The sequence below is a fragment of the Triturus cristatus genome, chromosome 8 (genome assembly GCF_964204655.1).
Source record: "Triturus cristatus chromosome 8, aTriCri1.1, whole genome shotgun sequence".
Classification (NCBI taxonomy): domain Eukaryota; kingdom Metazoa; phylum Chordata; class Amphibia; order Caudata; family Salamandridae; genus Triturus; species Triturus cristatus.
In genome coordinates this window covers 678,561,655-678,580,168 of record NC_140591.1, presented here as the reverse complement: position 1 = coordinate 678,580,168, position 18,514 = coordinate 678,561,655, and positions in this window count along the sequence as shown.

The following is an 18,514-nucleotide window of genomic DNA, read 5'->3' as shown; positions in this document are numbered from 1 at the left end:
GAACAGACATGGGAAGTCAGCATGTTAGCAAGACACACCACAAGGGCATTAATGGAGTGATAATGTTTTCTGTTTCTATAGGCTACCTCCTGTGCCTGTGGTGGTACCAAAGCCACATGTGTCTCATCAGTGGCCCCAATTACATGAGGCATCCCTCCCAGGGCATAGAACTCACCCTTGACACCTGTCAACTGCTCACGAGTGGGAAAATGGATGAATTCATCCAGGTGCACCAACATGGCTTCTAAAACATCATGCAGGACACGGCTGAACATTGTCTGGGACATGCCATCGACATCAGCTATGGTCAATTGAAACGTGCCGGTGGCAAAAAAATGTAGGGCTGCCATCACCTTCATCTTAGGGGTCAGAGCTGTAGGATACCTGTGTTGTGGTTGGAGGTGTGGTGCCCTGCACATGAAGGACTGCACTGACAATGACTTGATGTCCAGCCTTGTGCGAGTCTGACACCTCCATTCCTTTCGTGTGCGCCTCCTATCACCAGTGTAAGCTGTGAAACGCAGTACACACGCTCTGAGGGCGTGTGAACGGCCCGTACTCACGCGTGAGTACCTGCCGTACACGCGTGAGTATGTGCCTATCACTATAGTTGTGTTACTGTAGGTCTGAGTGGTACGGCACGTAATCACGCGTGTACGGGCCATACACGCATGAGTACGTGCCGTATCACTAGGGCCTACGGTACCCCCAACTATAGTGATAGGCACGTGGTCACGCGTGTAGGGCCGTACACGCGTGAGTACGTGCCGTATCACTAGGGCCTACGGTATCCCCAACTATAGTGATAGGCACGTACTCACACGTGTACGGGCCGTACACGCGTGAGTACGTGCCGTATCACTAGGGCCTACGGTCCCCCAACTATAGTGATCGGCACGTACTCATGCGTGTACGGGCCGTACACGCGTGAGTACGTGCCGTATCACTAGGGCCTACGGTACCCCCAACTATAGTGATAGGCACGTACTCACGAGTGTACGGCACGTACACGCATGAGTACGGCCCGTATCACTGTAGTGATGGTGCCCTAGGGGTACGTGTGAAACGCGCCGTACCTGTGTGGGGATTTAAGAATTACAATGGGGACACATGAGGGACAAGTATTAGGGCCTAAATGCATGCTGGTTGTCATGGATACCGAGTTTCAAGTTAAAAATTTAACATCATGTGGTCTGGAAAAAGCAGTTGGCCACATTATACATTGTTGCAAAGTGGTTGTTGACTTGACATGATGCTGCAAAATCGAAAGATGCGAAGGCTGTCACTGGTGTATGTTTAAAGGGATTGGAGGAAACGTAGGATGCAAATGAGTCTGACCAATCACTCTGTACTCCTGTAAATGAAATAGGCCAGCAAGGCAGATATAAGGCAGGCAGAACCCATGAGAGGGCACTTGCCTGCACAACATGTCAGTCGATACCACTGCTGCTGTATTGTCTCCCTCTGGCACCATGTCAAGGACTTTCGAGAGGGCCCAGCCTTTCACCCAGGAGGAGAACGAGGCCCTGCTGGATGTGATCCTCCCACGGTACCCCATGCTGTATGGTCGACCAGGGGAGCAGGTGAGTGCTGACTCCACTACCTTTGCCTGTGCACCTTTATTGTGTCTGTCACTTCTGGCATTGTGTCCAGGTGTGACAGACATGCAATGTTGGTTGGAGTGGGTCCCAGGGGGGGTGGAAGGCTTATGTCTCTCATGCAGGGCTTGATGTAGTTCATGTGTGCACTCCTCACTTGCATTGTGCTTACTGTGACATTCACTGCATAGTGCATGGCACATTCAGCCAGCCTAATCCTCTTGGGCATTCTTGTTCTATTGTCCTGCGGTGATTCAGTGGTCACCCCGGTGAGACAGGTGACTGCACCCACAGATGTGTGTGAGAGTTGAGTGGAGCTGTGGTGAGAGTGGTGAGAGTGTCCAAATGATGTGTACGCCCCCTGGACATTGATGTGTGTGAATGTTTCTTGTCATGTGGGTGAGTGTCTTTGTGGAGTGTTGCACCACAGCTGCATAGAGGAGGCAACTGCTCAATCCATCTGATGTGTGAAGTAAGCTGTGCTGTGTGTCTGACTTGCTGAGCTAGCCCCACACCGGTGCTTCCCCCCTGGCAAGTGGCACATGTGCAGAGTGAGGTTTGCATCCGCTGGTGCCAATGGCAGGTGATTGATGTGTGCCTGTGTGTGTCTGTGTACTCTGCTGAGGTTTCGTCAGTGGCCTGCGGCATGTGACTGTTTTGCGGTGCTGTCCATCAGCCTTGTGTTGCTTGGGATGCACAGTGTGTGCCATGATCAGGGATTGTTTTGCACCTCTCATGCCACCTGTGTACTTACTATGCCATGTAGTGCATTGGTGCGTCCCCAGTGGAAAAAGTCCCTATGACTAAGGTGCTATTACTTGCCAGCATACTATGCCCTGTTCAACAAATCAAAAATGTTCAAATGTGTGTCTCTGTGACATGGTGCAGGTGTAGTGATGTTGTCCCACTTTGTCATCCACACAGGTAACCGCCTACCACAAGGGGAAGATCTGGAAGGATGCCATCAAGGTCATGTAATCGGTGGAGGGTCGCAGTCGGCGCCTGCCACAAGTGAGGAAGAGATGGCAGGACATCCGGTGCTGGACCCGGAGGATCGCCCGGGTCAAGCTGAAGGAGGAGGCTCCTCGCAAGCATGGCGGGTGCCAGCGCCTGACCCACCAGATGAAGCGTATCCTGGCGGTGATCTTTCCTGACCTGGATAGGTGGATACAGGAGTTACAGCAGCAGGAAGGGGGTAGGTACATGTTTGTTTGTTGTGTGTCACCAGCTTTTGTAGCTGCTCAGTCGCCTGGATACACTGCCAGGCTATATATGTGCAGTGCATATCCTGTTCCCCCAAGTCAACCTGTGCTGTTCTTCCTCCCTTCCCCTCCTTGACATGTGTTACCTGGTCTGTGTGTTATCACTATTGCACATGGTCATCTAGGCTGCCAGTTTATCAAGGTGCACACTGCTTTCAGCATCATGTGTGGGGGTGGTCTGCCTGTTCCCTGTCCTGTTCAGTCATTTGGGGGTGCATAATTGTTGGCACTGATGCTGAGTCTCAACATAGGAGTGTGAGGGTTCAAATGAACAGACTTGCAGCATGCATTACCAATGTTGTGGCCTCAGACATGATGTGCATGAGTGGGATATATGCATAGTGCCGGGACGGTTGCTCCTGTAACAGTCAGCTTATTCCAGAACCATGGAGTAGTGTGCCCACTACAGTCCCCTGACACATCCTGCCCTCCTACTCATGTGTGTCATCCAACACTGTGCACATTCACTGTGGGTTCAGCATGGCTCTGCCTCTGTGGCATTGTTCCCTGGCCTAGGTAGTATTTTTCACATGTGTGATACATTTGTCCACTGGACAGGGATACACCAGTTTGGTGTGCATACTCACACTGGCCAGTGCCTGTGTGGCTATTCACAACAATCTGTTGATGTTTGTTTGTGACCAATATGTTTTGGCAGCCCTACAAGGTGATGTCGTGTTAGTGAAGTTAGTTTTCAAGCACAGTTATTGTAACCCTGAATAAGAGGTGTCACTTCTTGATCGGTATCAGTCACATTGACTCAGGGTGGGTGGGTGTGTGCGGGAGGGGCGTTCATGTTCAACCCTGATGTTTCATTGCCAGTTCTGACTTGTGTGTGATGATTCGCAGTACAGAAAGTCATCGTGCAGTGCCCCCGTGATGTTGGCCAGTACTTAATGTTTGTGCTTCATAGCCTGTGTCAGTTTTTGACAATCATGTATCCTGCTTGTACATTTTTGGCACCTGTGTGTGGTTCAGATGCTACACAGTTGTGACTTTGTGTGCTGACATCTGTGGGTACATTCTGGCTTGCCATGAGGGGGAACCCACAGTACAGCTAGGTTTTTTTGCTAAACAATTTGCAGGCCCATTAGCTTATGCATTGTCCTGGGTGTGGACATGTGTGCCACTCCAGATGACAGTCAGTAGGTCATATGTGTAGCCAACTTTGTGATCAGGTGACGGATAGCCATGTGACAAATGACATTATTCAAGTTGTTACTCAGAGAAAATGTCCATTGGCACTCACTACACCTGTCAACATGTCTCAATGTTTCATATGCCTGACCTTGTTGTTTTGTTGTGAAGGACAATGATGTGCGTGCATGACAGATGTCTCCCAAGGAAGTGCACAAGACACCACCTTTACACTTTCCAGGGACATGCTGGCACATTTTAAAGTAAGGCACAGTTTGAACAAAACTTGTTTGGAGTTCATACATATACATGTTCCCACAGTGTGGTAGCATTTGGGTTAGTCCTTGGTTGTTGCTGATACCAACTTACGAGTGTCAAGTCATCCAGACCACCGTGGTGCCATGTATATGTACTTACTGATACGCCATTTCTGCCTAACAGTGGCTGATTTGAATGAGTCTGGCAGCTCAGACAATGACTGTGTACATGTGGTTTAGTGTGCACCTCCTTGTGTGACTTCTGCTATACAGACACATGTGTGTTGTGTTCACAGAGGGCCACATTCACACATGCTAGACATGTCCATTGTGTAAAGGGTTGTGATTCTCCAGGAGTCACCATGTATTTCTTTGGGGTGTCAAAAGTACTCACAGGTCTCTGAGTGTGGGGACACCTTCTGCATTGGCATGTGGTATTTGGCCTTGGGTGTGACAATACTGTTTGGTTCACAGTGAACAAGAGGTGGCATGCCTTCATAGTCTTGCTGTGCTCAACTGATCCCAGACACTAGCTTCTCAGGATTTTGTGATTTCAAGTTATTTGCTGTTGTGTCCTAATTTTCATTGTTTCCAAGTGGCATGGTGGGTCAACCAACTGGGGAGTGCAGGGCTTACATATGTGGGGAGTATCCTAGATGTTACTCATGATGCCTTTCCGGATATGCACTGCTGCCTATTTTGTTTGGACTCATGTGTCAGATGTATACAGGTGACTGATTTTTTCCTGTCTCTTCACCTTGCCCACAGCATCATCGGAAAACACCGAGGGAGACACCGGCACAGACGTGGAGGAGGGATCGAGCAGTGGTGCCACCACTGCTGAAGAGTCGGTGGAATCTAGTGGCACGGAGGGCGAGGGGAGTGAGGCAGAGGATCTGCCCAGTACCAACACTGACTACGAGGCAGACGGGTCCGAGGCTGAGCTCCCAGAGGGGGCGGAGGCTGCTCCCACAGCTGAAAGCAGCAGTACATCTCTCGCCGCCCCCTCCATTCCCATCACCGCCCTCCCACTTGCTCGGGTCCCTTCTGTCCGTGCTAGGCCACACCGTGTCTCCTTCTTGCCAGGCACCGCGCCCCCTGCCCCTGTCCCCCCTGCTGCCCTCACTGCCGAGTCTGTGGACATTCAGCGGCAGTTGCAAGTTGGGCAGACATCGATCCTGACTGTTCTCCATGGCCACACCAGACTGCTGACCCAGATGGTGTCGTACATGGAGGGCATGTCATCAGCGATGTCTGACCAACGGATGTTGCAGAGGTCCCTGGACTCGTCACTGACGGCAGTAGTGAGTCACCTGCAGCGCTGCCTCCCCCCCTACCCCTGCCCCATCCACAAGTCCAACACCCATGCCTGTCCCAAGCACACCAAGACATCCACACACACGCACCCCACCAGACAGAAGCAGCACACCACCACGTAAGGGCAAGCACACACCTCCTGACACGCACACTCAGGGGGAAGCAGGCTCACCCACTGGGTCTGGGGCACACAGGCAGGTATGCAGCCACAGTCCTCGTCCACATGACTCACTCCCCAGTCCCTCCGATGTCACTCCCCTTGGCTCCCCTGCCCCAGATTCGGAGAAGGAGGCCTACTTTGCTGGGCTGGGCCTCAGCCCCACTAGTTCACCTGGCTGGAAACGGTCAAGGCACTCCACGGGTAGGGGAGTTAAGTCCCCCAGCCTGTCCACCACCTCCCCTAGTAGCGCTGCAACCCATCCCTCCGACCCCTCCCCTCCTTGGGGCCTGTTGTTTCTCCGGGTGCAGGGGAGACGCTTGAAGAACTGGCAGAAGTGTGCAGCGCCAAGCTCACCTCCACCTTTGGCGCTGCCCCACCCCCTGTGGTGGAGTCGACCATCCCTGCACCGACCACACCTACCCTTCCCTCTCCTGTCCCTGCGGTGCCTGGTCCTTCCCCACATGATGCCCCCCCCAGTCGCTGAACCAGATGCTTAGTATGTGCAGGCAAGCTAGGGGAGACACGTGGCCATGTGTCCCCCCCAAGGACTTCATATCTGGACTGGCCATTGGCCTTTGTACATAGTGTTCTTTACTACATCTTATTTTTTCATGCTGAATAAAGCATTTTGTTTTCCATTTTGAAAAGTCTTGCATTTCATGTATTGATATTGATGCTGAGGCTCCAGGAGTTGGGGTTGTGGGAATGTGTTATGTTTCATGGACATGTTGTAGTCTGCATCTCATGGGGTGAAACCTGGTATCTGCCTGCCCTCACAAGGTCTCTGCAAAGAATCTTTGGTCGTGTCTGCTCTTTGTGTTTGGAGACATTGTCCCTAGGAGTGTTCCTTCCTCTGTGGCACCTGACATCTCCATTGCAGAGGGTTGCACAATTGTTGTGTTGCCCTGTGTCTACATTTCCTTTGTTGGTGATGGATCCCTTCAACTCTGGCCATGCCTGCTCAGCAATGTCTCCGGCTGCATCGTCTGTGCCATCCTTGGTACTCACTGTACTTGTGTATAGAGTATTTTGCCATGCCTTCATGGAGAAATTTTCCCTTTTCCACACAATGCATGTGTGTAATCCCAGCCTAGTACACATATGGTACTTGTTCTGCTGGGTATTTGAACACCTGACTCACAATTGTGGCCATTGTATCTGTGGGAACTCCACCCTATTCCTTTCATGACAGACAACATCTTGGTGGCTGGCCCAGCACCTGAACATTCCTATCAGTCCTGGGATGTGCGTGACAGTGTGTGTTCTCTTTGGCTCTCTTAGTTTATTAGGCAGTAACATGACTATACAGTCTTGTGGCATGATCTAAGTGTGTGTATTGTGCTGCATCTGCCAGGAGTGGGTTTGCATGTGTTATTTGTCCTCACACCCACATGTGGTGTGTCATGCAGTGGGGGAAAGACATCCATCCTCCTGGGAGTGGGACACTGCTGTCAGTGATGTGTTGTTATGGCACTATCATCATTGTCCAAAGTTAGGGATGCGTACATACACCCATGGAGTTGTGGTCATCTGATAATAATGTACATCCCCCATTTCTCTGTCCACTGCTGGTATTCCTCTGCACCCTCCCCCATGTCTCTGTCCACTGCTGGGAGTCCTCTGCACCCACCCCCATGTCCCTGTCCACTGCTGGCATTCCTCTGCACTCACCCCCATGTCTCTGTCCACTGCTGGGACTCCTCTGCACCCACCCCCATGTCTCTGTCCACTGCTGGGAGTGATGGGCACCCACCATTCACATGTCCCTGTCCACTGCTGGTATTCCTCTGTACCCACCCCCATGTCACTGTCCACTGCTGGGAGTCCTCTGCACCCACCCCCATGTCTCTGTCCACTGCTGGGAGTCCTCTGCACCCACCCCCATGTCTCTGTCCACTGCTGGGAGTCCTCTGCACCCACCCCCATGTCTCTGTCTACTGCTGGGAGTCCTCTGCACCCACCCCCATGTCTCTGTCCACTGCTGGGAGTGATGGGCACCCACCCCTCACATGTCCCTGTCCACTGCTGGTATTCCTCTGCACCCACCCCCATGTCTCTGTCCACTGCTGGGAGTCCTCTGCACCCAGCCCCATGTCTCTGTCCACTGCTGGGAGTCCTCTGCACCCATCCCCATGTCTCTGTCCACTGCTGGGAGTCCTCTGCACCCACCCCCATGTCTCTGTCCACTGCTGGGAGTCCTCCGCACCCACCCCCATGTCTCTGTCCACTGCTGGGAGTGATGGGCACCCACCCCTCACATGTTCCTGTCCACTGCTGGTATTCCTCTGCACCCACCCCATGTCTCGGTCCACTGCTGGGAGTCCTCTGCACCCACCCCCATGTCTCTGTCCACTGCTGGGAGTCCTCTGCACCCACCCCCATGTCTCTGTCCACTGCTGGAGTTGATATGCACCCACCCCATGTCTCTGTCCACTGCTGGGAGTCCTCTGCACTCACCCCCATGTCTGTGTCCACTGCTGGTATTCCTCTGCACCCACCCCCATGTCTCTGTCCACTGCTGGGAGTGCTCTGCACCCACCCCCATGTCTCTGTCCACTGCTGGGAGTGATGGGCACCCACCCCTCATATGTCCCTGTCCACTGCTGGTATTCCTCTGCACCCACCCACCCACCTACTTGTGCCCTTGCTGTGGTACACTGCTGTCCTGGGCATACACCACCCCCAATTTACAGCTGATGTGCTGCACCAAGCCGTACACCTACATCCGTCGCGTGTGTACGCCTTGTATCCATCATGTAATGGGGCTGTAGGGGTATGCGTGGTACGGCCCGTACCCATGCTCTGGGGGCGTGGGTACGGGCCGTACCACCATTGTGGCGGTGCCGTAGGGGTACGCGTGGTACGGCCCGTACCCATGCTCTGGGAGCGTGGCTACGGGCCGCACCACCATAGTGGCGGTAACGTAGGGGTATGCGTGGTACGGCCCGTACCCATGCTCTGGGGGGCGTGGGTACGGGCCGTACCACCACTGTGGCGGTGACGTAGGGGTACGCGTGGTACGGCCCGTACCCATGCTCTGGGAGGCGTGGGTATGGGCCGTACCACCATGGTGGCGGTGACGTAGGGGTACGCGTGGTACGGCCCGTACCCAAGCCCCCCAGAGCGTGGGCACGAGCCGTACCACCATTGTGGCGGTGACATAGGGGTACGCATGGTACGGCCCGTACCCACACTCTGGGGGGCATGGGTACGGTCCATACCACCATTGTAGTGGTGCTATAGGGGTACGCGTGTACGGACCGTACCCACGCTCTGGGGGCGTGGTACGGTCCCGTACCACCATTGTGGTGGTGACTGGCACGCGTCCACGTCCACTTCCGTTGTGGCGGGACGTGGGATTGGTGGGCACGCCCCCCGAAGTGACCGGACCATGGAGGTAATTAATGTGCAGGATATATTTGTTTTTTGTGGGGTGTGGGTTATGTTTCCTGCCCCTTGCACCCCCCCCTTCTGCGGCGTCTGAGTCGGTTCCTGAACCCGAGGTCGTAGGCTATGAGGGCCGGGATGACGCGTAGGTTGGGGTCCATCGCTGTCCGTCGCGTCGTCGCGTCGTCCTCAATTTCCCGGCAGTTTTTGGCTCCCGTAAAAAATGCTACGTGTGGAGTGACGTAGACACGCATCGTACTTGCGGGTCCGTTAAACGCTGCCTGACTCCTTCCGGACGTCGCGTATGCGCCGTCCAGATTCAGATTTGTATGTATTTTTTTGCCGGTCAGTCTTTTGTACGACTCGTACGGAAATGGTATTTCTGTGCGAATCGTACTTGCGAGTTTGTAAGGTGTTTTTCCCGGGTACGAGTCGGACGGAGAAAACGCTCCTTACGACCATTTGTACCCGGGTTTTACAGGATCGGAATCGGCACCTAAGTGTTTTGAAGAACAATAAGCTTTTATATTTTTTTCTATATTTCATATAGGTATATCCACAACTAGTAGAGAAAGGTCTCCATCTCCATGGTAGAAATCTCCATCTCCAAGACGAAAGGTCCCTGCCCCAGTTATGGACATGTTCTCTAACTAGGTGGAGCAGAAAGTGTAGTCATGAAGTGACTTATAGTAATTTTGCATTCAGAAATACCATTGTAGGAGCCCACTCATTTGAGGTGATGGAGACAATCAAGTCTACATCTAGGTGTATATCTCAACTTAAATGGAAATTAGCAAAAAAAGTAGAGAGTGACACCTAGGTGTATTAGTTTGTGTACCCACAATTACATATACACATGTATATTTGCCATTGTTAATTGAGTTCCTAGATTTTACAGGGTATTCTTTCTTGGAAACATGATGGAGAATCATACATGGCAAAACCTGATTGGAATAGGCTGCATATTGCAAGTGGTGAATAACTGTTTTTCTTCAGAATTAATCACTTAGGTGAGAGATTTCAGCAAAGTCTTGATGTCATATTTCTCAATTGTGGAGTAAGCGTTCAAAGATGTGGTCTGTAGTCTGATTAAAAGTAGGGGATTTAAGAAGCTGATACAGAAGTCAGAGTCATCTGAATTACCCTCCAATCACTGTTGTTGAAATATTTTATTGGTGCTGAGAGAGTATTAGAGTGTAGTCATTTAAGCAGTTTTTCAAAGATATTACTCAGCAGATGGCTGTATACTGAATTAAACATGCACAATGGATTCTTGCAAAAAGTCTAATCCGCTGGCAATCAATGTAGGTGGCATTTTATCCTGACATATATTTTCCCACTCGTCTTTTCTAAATAGAGGAGTGTGTTATACAAATCAGTATTTACCCTGATAGGAAAAGTACATCCGGAACTACCAGGCATGGCCATGGACGTCATTTGTAGGTAGCCAGGGGTCGCAGCTGGTACTTCTTGCTTTCTCCCTGCTACTCTTGACACTTACTTTGCGACCCGTGGCCTCAGGGGGGCAAAACATTTACCTCCCCTGAGACCAGGGGTCACAAAGGAAGTGCCAGGAGTAACAAGGAGCAAGATAGAGTTCACAGCTGCAACTCATGACTAACTCCAAATTATGTCTATGGGCAAGGCCCCCTCCAGAAAGGAACACAAGCAACCATAGACTAGCTTGAGCCAGCCTTGCTAGGTCTTGTCAGTGAGGGCGTAGTAAAGCACACACTTTATCATCTTAAGCGGGGGTGACACTGAAGAACAAATAATTGCATTATGGCCCTGCCTAACTTTGATCTGTGACTCACAGTGTGGCAAGAATAATTATCATGACAAAGCTGTGAGATGAGGGCCAAAGGCTGCCAAAGAAGTCAAAAAGTGATAGACAAAAAGAAAAATTATTTAAATAGTAAAGACAAATGTGAGAGGTAATTAGAGTGAGTGAATGCGGCAAAAGAAAGGAGAATATAATTCAAATAAAGTGAGAAAAATGAAAAGCGAAAAGGAAGCAAGATGGAAAAGGGCACAAAAGAAAAATGGAAATAAGAAAAGAAATACAAAGATAGAAAAGAACAAAGATAGAAGAAAATAAATAAAATCAAGCATGAAAAGAATGACAGCAAGAAGAAAAGATGCAAGGAACTAATAATTAAAATTAAAACTGGAACGAGGGAAAGAAATTTGGAGAGCAGGAAAATAATGCAAAAAAGAAAAGGGAGCTAGGGAACGGTAGTGGAAGTAAAGAAGAGAATCAACAAATGGAAGAAATTGAAAAAGGATGGAATGAAGGGGAGAAGGAAGGACAAGACGATCATAAAATTAAAGAAAGGAACAAGAAAAGAAATAAAGATTTGAAAGAAGAATGGAAAAAAATGAAATACGAATATAGGACAGAGGTTGGAAGAATGAGAGATGAACCAAAATATTGGTGGACAGTCTGAAAGAAAGATGGAAAGGCGAATGGAATGAAGAAAAGAAAGAACAATAGAGAGCAGTAGAGAAGGATGGCTAGAAAGAAAGACACAATGAAAAAAGACTAAAACAAAAGAACGACAATAGAAAGAATGAAAGAAAAAAAGTCAGAACAGGTAAATGCAGTTATTGGCCAAATCTCTTAAAAACCATGCCATTAAATGCAGTATTGTGAATGAGTTGCAAATTCCCCTTGGGTGAAGAATTTTCATGGCCATTCATTGGAACATTTGTGATCGGTCATGTTCCTGGGTTATTTAATGTCATCGTAGATGGGTATTTTACTTCCCTGGCTACTCCCTTGCTCATCTGTGAGTTATTGCTGGAATCATTTCACAAAATGAGCAATATGTAATATTGCCTTAGTCAAACTGAATGTTCTGTGCATCTTTTTACCTGGGCTAAGCTGTAAAATGATAATGTCCTGCATAGGATACACCCTTGCTCCAACAAGGTTGACAAGTACCTCAAGCTTCTACAATTTTTTAGGTGATGTATCTTTAGTCAATCTCAAAAGGCTTTTTCTAAGAGGAACTCATTGTTTTTGGGGCTGCTCTATCTAAAAAGGATATGGTTAAATTGCCTAACAGGTGGGATGGGTAGCAGATCTTAACATGCTGCAATGACAAATTGTTCATCTTCCAACAAGCAAGATATTTAACAATGACGATGATTTGGTCTTGGAGAAATTTAGGCATCAGGCAATACTACTTTGGAATGTGTCCTAAATCCTGAACCCTGCTTGCATGTTTTGGTAACTGAGAAGGGTCTTAAGGTGGCACGATTTTGCAAAGTCAATGTAACCAAATAATTATTTGAAGAAATCAATTACCATTTACAGCCTCTGCATGGATGATCAGATGCCTCAGGCTAGCTCACTTCCTCACCTTCAGAAAAGTGTAAAATACGACTGAGTAAAACAACCAAGGTTTTGAAATCTATCACATTAAGGACTTCTTGCAATGTGAGGAAAAAAACACAATATAGCTACCACATCATATTCATGGTTATGCTCATCTTGGGTCCATCCTTACCATTTGTGTCCATTGTTCAAAATTATACACTGCTAAAATGCTTTCAAATAAATGAAAGTGAACTACAGCACTAGCACTGTGCTCCTAGAAGCCACTTTGTTTTGATGTTGCCCTTTCCGGTAAACAGACATAATATTGAATTAAAAATATCGACAGGACAGTATATCGAGTTTTTAATATAGAATGGACAGAATATCGAATTGCCAAAATATAGTAGTGAAAAATATCGAAAATCAGGTAAGAAATAAAATATCAATTTAAATAATATAGAAGTAAGTAATATCGACAGTCATAATATAGTTGTTAAGAATATCGAATTTTTTTATAGTGTTTTAAGTGTTAGTATATGTGTTAAAAGTATGTATACATTTTGGAATGTATGTTTGAATATTTTTAAAGTAATGAATTTAATGTTATTTAATTTTTGTGTAATTTAATTCCATAGCGGTTTGTGGGTTTATAGGGGAGTAGGGTGGGAAGTAATTTAATTATAGTACATTAAATAATAATTTTTAGGAATTATTAATTATTTTTAATTTAATGTTGTGTTTTACTTCTGTAGCGGGTTGTGGGTTTATAGGGGAATAGGGTGGGAAGTAATGTAATTGTTATTAGGTAATTATTAATTGGTATTGAAAATTAATTGGTTGTTGATTAATTATTAATTGGTAAATAATTTGTATTAATTGTTTAATTGATAATTATGTTAATTGTAATAATTTATTATTTGTAGCAGGTTGTGGGTTTATAGGGGAATATGGTGGGAATAAAATTAATTGTAAATAATTAATGATTGAAATAGTTTTTGTATATTGCTATTTAATTTATTCTTAATTAATTATTAATTGGTATTAATTTAGTTTATTTTTTTGGTATTGAAAATTAATTGGTTGTTAATTAATTATTAATAACAACGTATTGGTATGTATAATAAATTAATTAATATTTATTGTGTGATTGGTAAAACATTTTTTTTGGGGGGGTATTAATAATTTATTTATTTTTATTAAAATATAAAATTATTATTTTCCCTACTATTGCACTCACTGGAGTGGGAATAGTAATTTTTACCCCTACGCTATCCAACGCTTTCCCTACTATTGCACTCACTGGAGTGGGACTAATAATTTTTACCCCTACGGTATCCAACGCTTTCCTTACTGTTGCACTCTCTGGAGTGGGAATAGTAATTTTTACCCCTACGCTATCCAACGCTTTCCCTACTGTTGCACTCTTTGGAGTGGGAATAGTAATTTTTACCCCTACGCTATCCAACGTTTTCCTTACTGTTGCACTCTTTGGAGTGGGAATAGTAATTTTTACCCCTACGCTATGCAACACTTTCTCTAATGTTGCACTCTCTGGAGTGGGAATAGTAATTTTTACCCCTACGCTATTCAACGCTTTCCCTACTGTTGCACTCTTTGCAGTGGGAATAGTAATTTTTACCCCTACGCCATCTGACGTTTTCCCTATTGTTGCACTCACTGGATTGGGAATAGTAAATTTTGCCCTCCCGCTATCCAACGCTTTCCCTACTGTTGCACTCTCTGGAGTGGGAATAGTAATTTTTACCCCTACGCTATCCAACATTTTTCCTACTGTTGCACTCTCTGGAGTGGGAATAGTAATTTTTAGCCCTACTCTATCCAACGCTTTCCCCACTGTTGCACTCTTTGGAGTGGGAATAGTAATTTTTACCCCTACGCTATCCAACGCTTTCCCTACTGTTGAACTCACTGGAGTGGGAATAGTAAATTTTACCCTCCCGCTATCCAACGCTCTCCCTACTGTTGCACTCTCTGGAGTGTGAATATTAATTTTTACCACTACGCTATCCAATGCTTTCCCTATTATTGCACTGTCTGGAGTGGGAATACTAATTTTTACCCTCCCGCTATCCAACGCTTTCCCTACTGTTGCACTCTCTTTAGTGGGAATAGTAATTTTTACCCTCCCGCTATCCAACGCTTTCCTTACTATTGCACTTACTGGAGTGGAAAAAGTAAATTTTACCCGCCCGCTATCCTACGCAAAAAATATTGCATTTTTTAAATTAATATTACGTTAATATATATGTATTATTATTTTTTTTTACTTACATTAATTATTTATTAATTTTAAAGTTATTTAAGTATTTTAAAGTATGTTTCAGTTAATTATATGTTTTATTTCATTAATTTTACATTTATTTTAAGACATTTAAAATAATTCGATATTGTGACTAACTATATTTTTTACAACAATATTTAGGGTTCTATATTTTTGTACTTACCTGTTTGGAGATAGGGCTTAGATATTTTGGCATTCTATATTTTTCCTTCGATATTTTGGCAATTCGATATTCTCCTTCTCGATATTTCGGCAGTGATCCGCCCATTCCATGAGGACTGTGCAGAGTGTGGACATGAGTGATACCCTCTCCAAATGAAGTACTCCAACAGCTTCTGAAGGTGACCTTTGGCTGCTGCAGCTGGCACACATGGTGTATCCTTCACTCCTACTGGCAAAATAATCCATTACGTTTGTACTTTGGCTGTGGGCAGCAGATACTGGTTTCAAAGTCTGACATTTTCCTTTTGCAGCAGGGCCTGGATGCAAATCACAAGCTATTAAAATATTCTGTGCCTGAACTGTCATGTGGCCCATAGGGACATTGGCGTTTTTCACCAATTTAGCATGAGCACGTTGCAGTTTGCCTAATGCTTTGCACAGGTTACTACACGTCTATATTTTTGAAATAATTTCACAGACTGCTTTCACATGAGAACTCATCGCTGTGTTTGCTCTCTGCATGTTCCTGGGATTTTGACTGACCATTATGTGCAAGGTCGAACAACAATGCCCCATGTTATTTTGTTCTGGCTAGACCTTAGCCCTTAGCCAAAACATACTGATGCAGCTGTTGTTTGGACAGAGTACTTTGGTTTTTAGTGGGGTGCATGGATAGGTGAGACACACTTGGAGAGGGACCTTTCCAGGGAGAAGAGCACCCATGATGTAGATCTGCCATTTATAGGCTAAGGTATGGGGTCTGCTGACAAAGCCCAGAGATCTTATACATATATATATTCACTGAAAAAACCATAGGTTTCACACACGTTATAGTTAGGAATTAGCATTTAAAAAACCTTGCAAATTCACTTAAAAAAACCATAGGTTTCACACATGTTATAGTTAGGTGGATATTTCACTCGTAAAAAACCAATGAAATTCCCCCGTTATAGTTAGTTCAGATAACTATAACTCTCGCGACCGCCACTCTATCACAAGGATGATGTCATCAGTGATGTCATGAGTGATGCCACTGACCATGTCATGAGTGATGTAATATGTGACGTCATGAGCAGTGGATTGCGGGCGCGCGAGTTATAGTTATCTGAACTAACTATAACGGGGGAATTTCATTGTTTTTTTACGAGTGAAATATCCACCTAACTATAACATGTGTGAAACCTATGGTTTTTTCAGTGAATTTGTACGGTTTTTTAAATGCTAATTTATTTATGTATTATTATTTTTTTATATATTTATTTTACAAGAAACTACGTATTCAAATTATTATTTATTTTTTTCACCGTGCGTGCACGGTGCGCGCACCCCCGCAAATTTAATTTTTTTTAAAAATTTGTTTGGGGTTTTTCACCGTGCGCGCACGGTGTGCGCACCCCCGCGATTTAAAAGAAAAAAAAAATTCTGCCTTCGGGGTCCTTCAGGGACCCCCTGACAAAGGCTAGGGGGCAGGAACTCTCTACCCTGCCCCCTTTTCACGTTCGCCACCTTCCTTTTTCACTCTCGCACTGAAAACAAACAAAATGGCGGCCGACACTTCCTAATTTCGACCAATTCGAACGTTGACTAACATGTAACCACCAATCAGAATTACGCTCGCGCACTTTAGGGTGCTCGCACGGTGCGCGCACGGTGCGCGCACCCTGCGCGCGTATAGATATTGATATGCTTTTAAATGCTATTTTCTCAGGAACTACTGAACAGATTGACACCAGACCTGCAAAAGGCACTTCCCTGACCTGAGGACTACCTCGCTGCCAAATTTCAAGTAATTCTGCTCAGCCGTTCGGGCTGTAGCTCTGTCTAAAGGTCCTATGGAAAAATGCATGGGGAAAACGCGTTTTGGGACCCCCTTTTTTCTCGGCCCCCGCTTGACGAATCACCCCGAGACTTTCAGGGTAGGAGCTGAACGGAGCGCCCCATTAGTTTTGAAAATTTCGCGAGGATTCGTCAACCGGCGCCAAAGTTATTCAAAATAGAATTTTGAGATTTCCTATGGAAACACGGTCCTAACTATAACTATCTACTGGCGACCGCCAGTAGATAATATACATATATATATTTTAACTTTCCGAGAATTCAATACGGTCCTTGCTGCGTTGGTCCTCGAAGACGGCGCGCCCTTTGTTCTGGAGTTGCGGCAGTGTTAACCGAGCGTTTATGCACTGTTTACAATATATATATATATATATATATATATATATATATATATATATATATATATATATATATATATATATATATATATATATATTATCTACTGGTGGACGCCAGTAGATAGTTATAGTTAGGACTTATTTTCCATAGGAAATCCGCAACATTCTATTCCCAATAGGTCTGGCGCCGATTGACGAATTTTCGCTAAATTTTCCAAACTTTTGGCCAGCTCCGCTCCGCTCCTACCCTGAAAATTTCATGGTGATTCGTCAAGCGGGGGCTGAGAAAGAAGGGGGGCCCCAAAATGCGTTTTCCCCATGCAATTTCCCATAGGATCTGTTGTCGCAGCTACAGCCCGAATTGCTGAACGGAATTACACCAAATTTGGCAAAGAGGTAGTCCGCAGTTCAGACTTGTGCCTTTTGCATAAATGGTGTGAATCTGTTCAGTAGTTCCTGAGAAAATTAGGGTAAAAAAGTTAGTGATATCTATGGCCGGGGAGGATCCGCGCACCCTACCCGCACCGTAAGTGCACCCTCCCCGAACCGAGCGCGCACCCTGACGATCACGCGCTGAATGCTAATTGGCTGTCGAGTGTCTGTCTACATTTGAAACCAGGAACTGTTGGCGGCATTTTCTGCCTCGGTAGAAGCGAGGCTGAAGAAGCAAGGGGAATAAGTGTGTAAAACATATAAAGGGGGCAGAGTGGAAATACTCTGACCCTCTAGATCTGCTTAGGGGGTCCCAGAAGGACCCCCTGGGACCCCCTTTTAAAAAAAAAAACTGCGCAATGCGCGCAGGGTGCGCGCATCCTATTGCATTGGGTGCACGGATTCTCTCGCGTTGGGTGAGCGGTTCCTAACGCGTTGGGTGCGCGGATCCAAGGAAAAAAAAATTGACATTTTTGGGAGATAAACATCAAGCTTAAGTGTTTTGTTCTTGAGTGGCTCTAAAAAGAGCCATTGTGTTCATTGAGAGTTTTTGGTACTTATAAGTAAGTACCTTTACAGAGTCTAAAGTTGTTGAGGAAGACTCTGTTTCCTTCATCAGTAAAGTTTACTCCATCTCTCCTATACATCTCTTGCATATGAAAGCGCAGATTGTTATTGAAAATGGACCCCATTCTATAGTCTCGGAGAAAAGCAGAAACAGATTTATTCACATGTTTCCTAGCTTTCTCAAATTGTGGACAAAAATGATTGGACCAGTTCCATTTCTGCCTTTGGCATATGTTAGAATACACAAAGGCAGTTTTGGGGAAAAGTGAAATCAGTTCTGCAAAGGTGTCCTTCATGAGCATTTCCAGACCTACCCCAGTCAAAGTGCCTAGGTCATTGCCATCACAGTGCACTATTATGAGGTCAGGGTGTTGGATATGCATGAAGGATTTCACCAATGGCATCAATTGGTGCCACTTTAACCCTCTCTGTCCAAT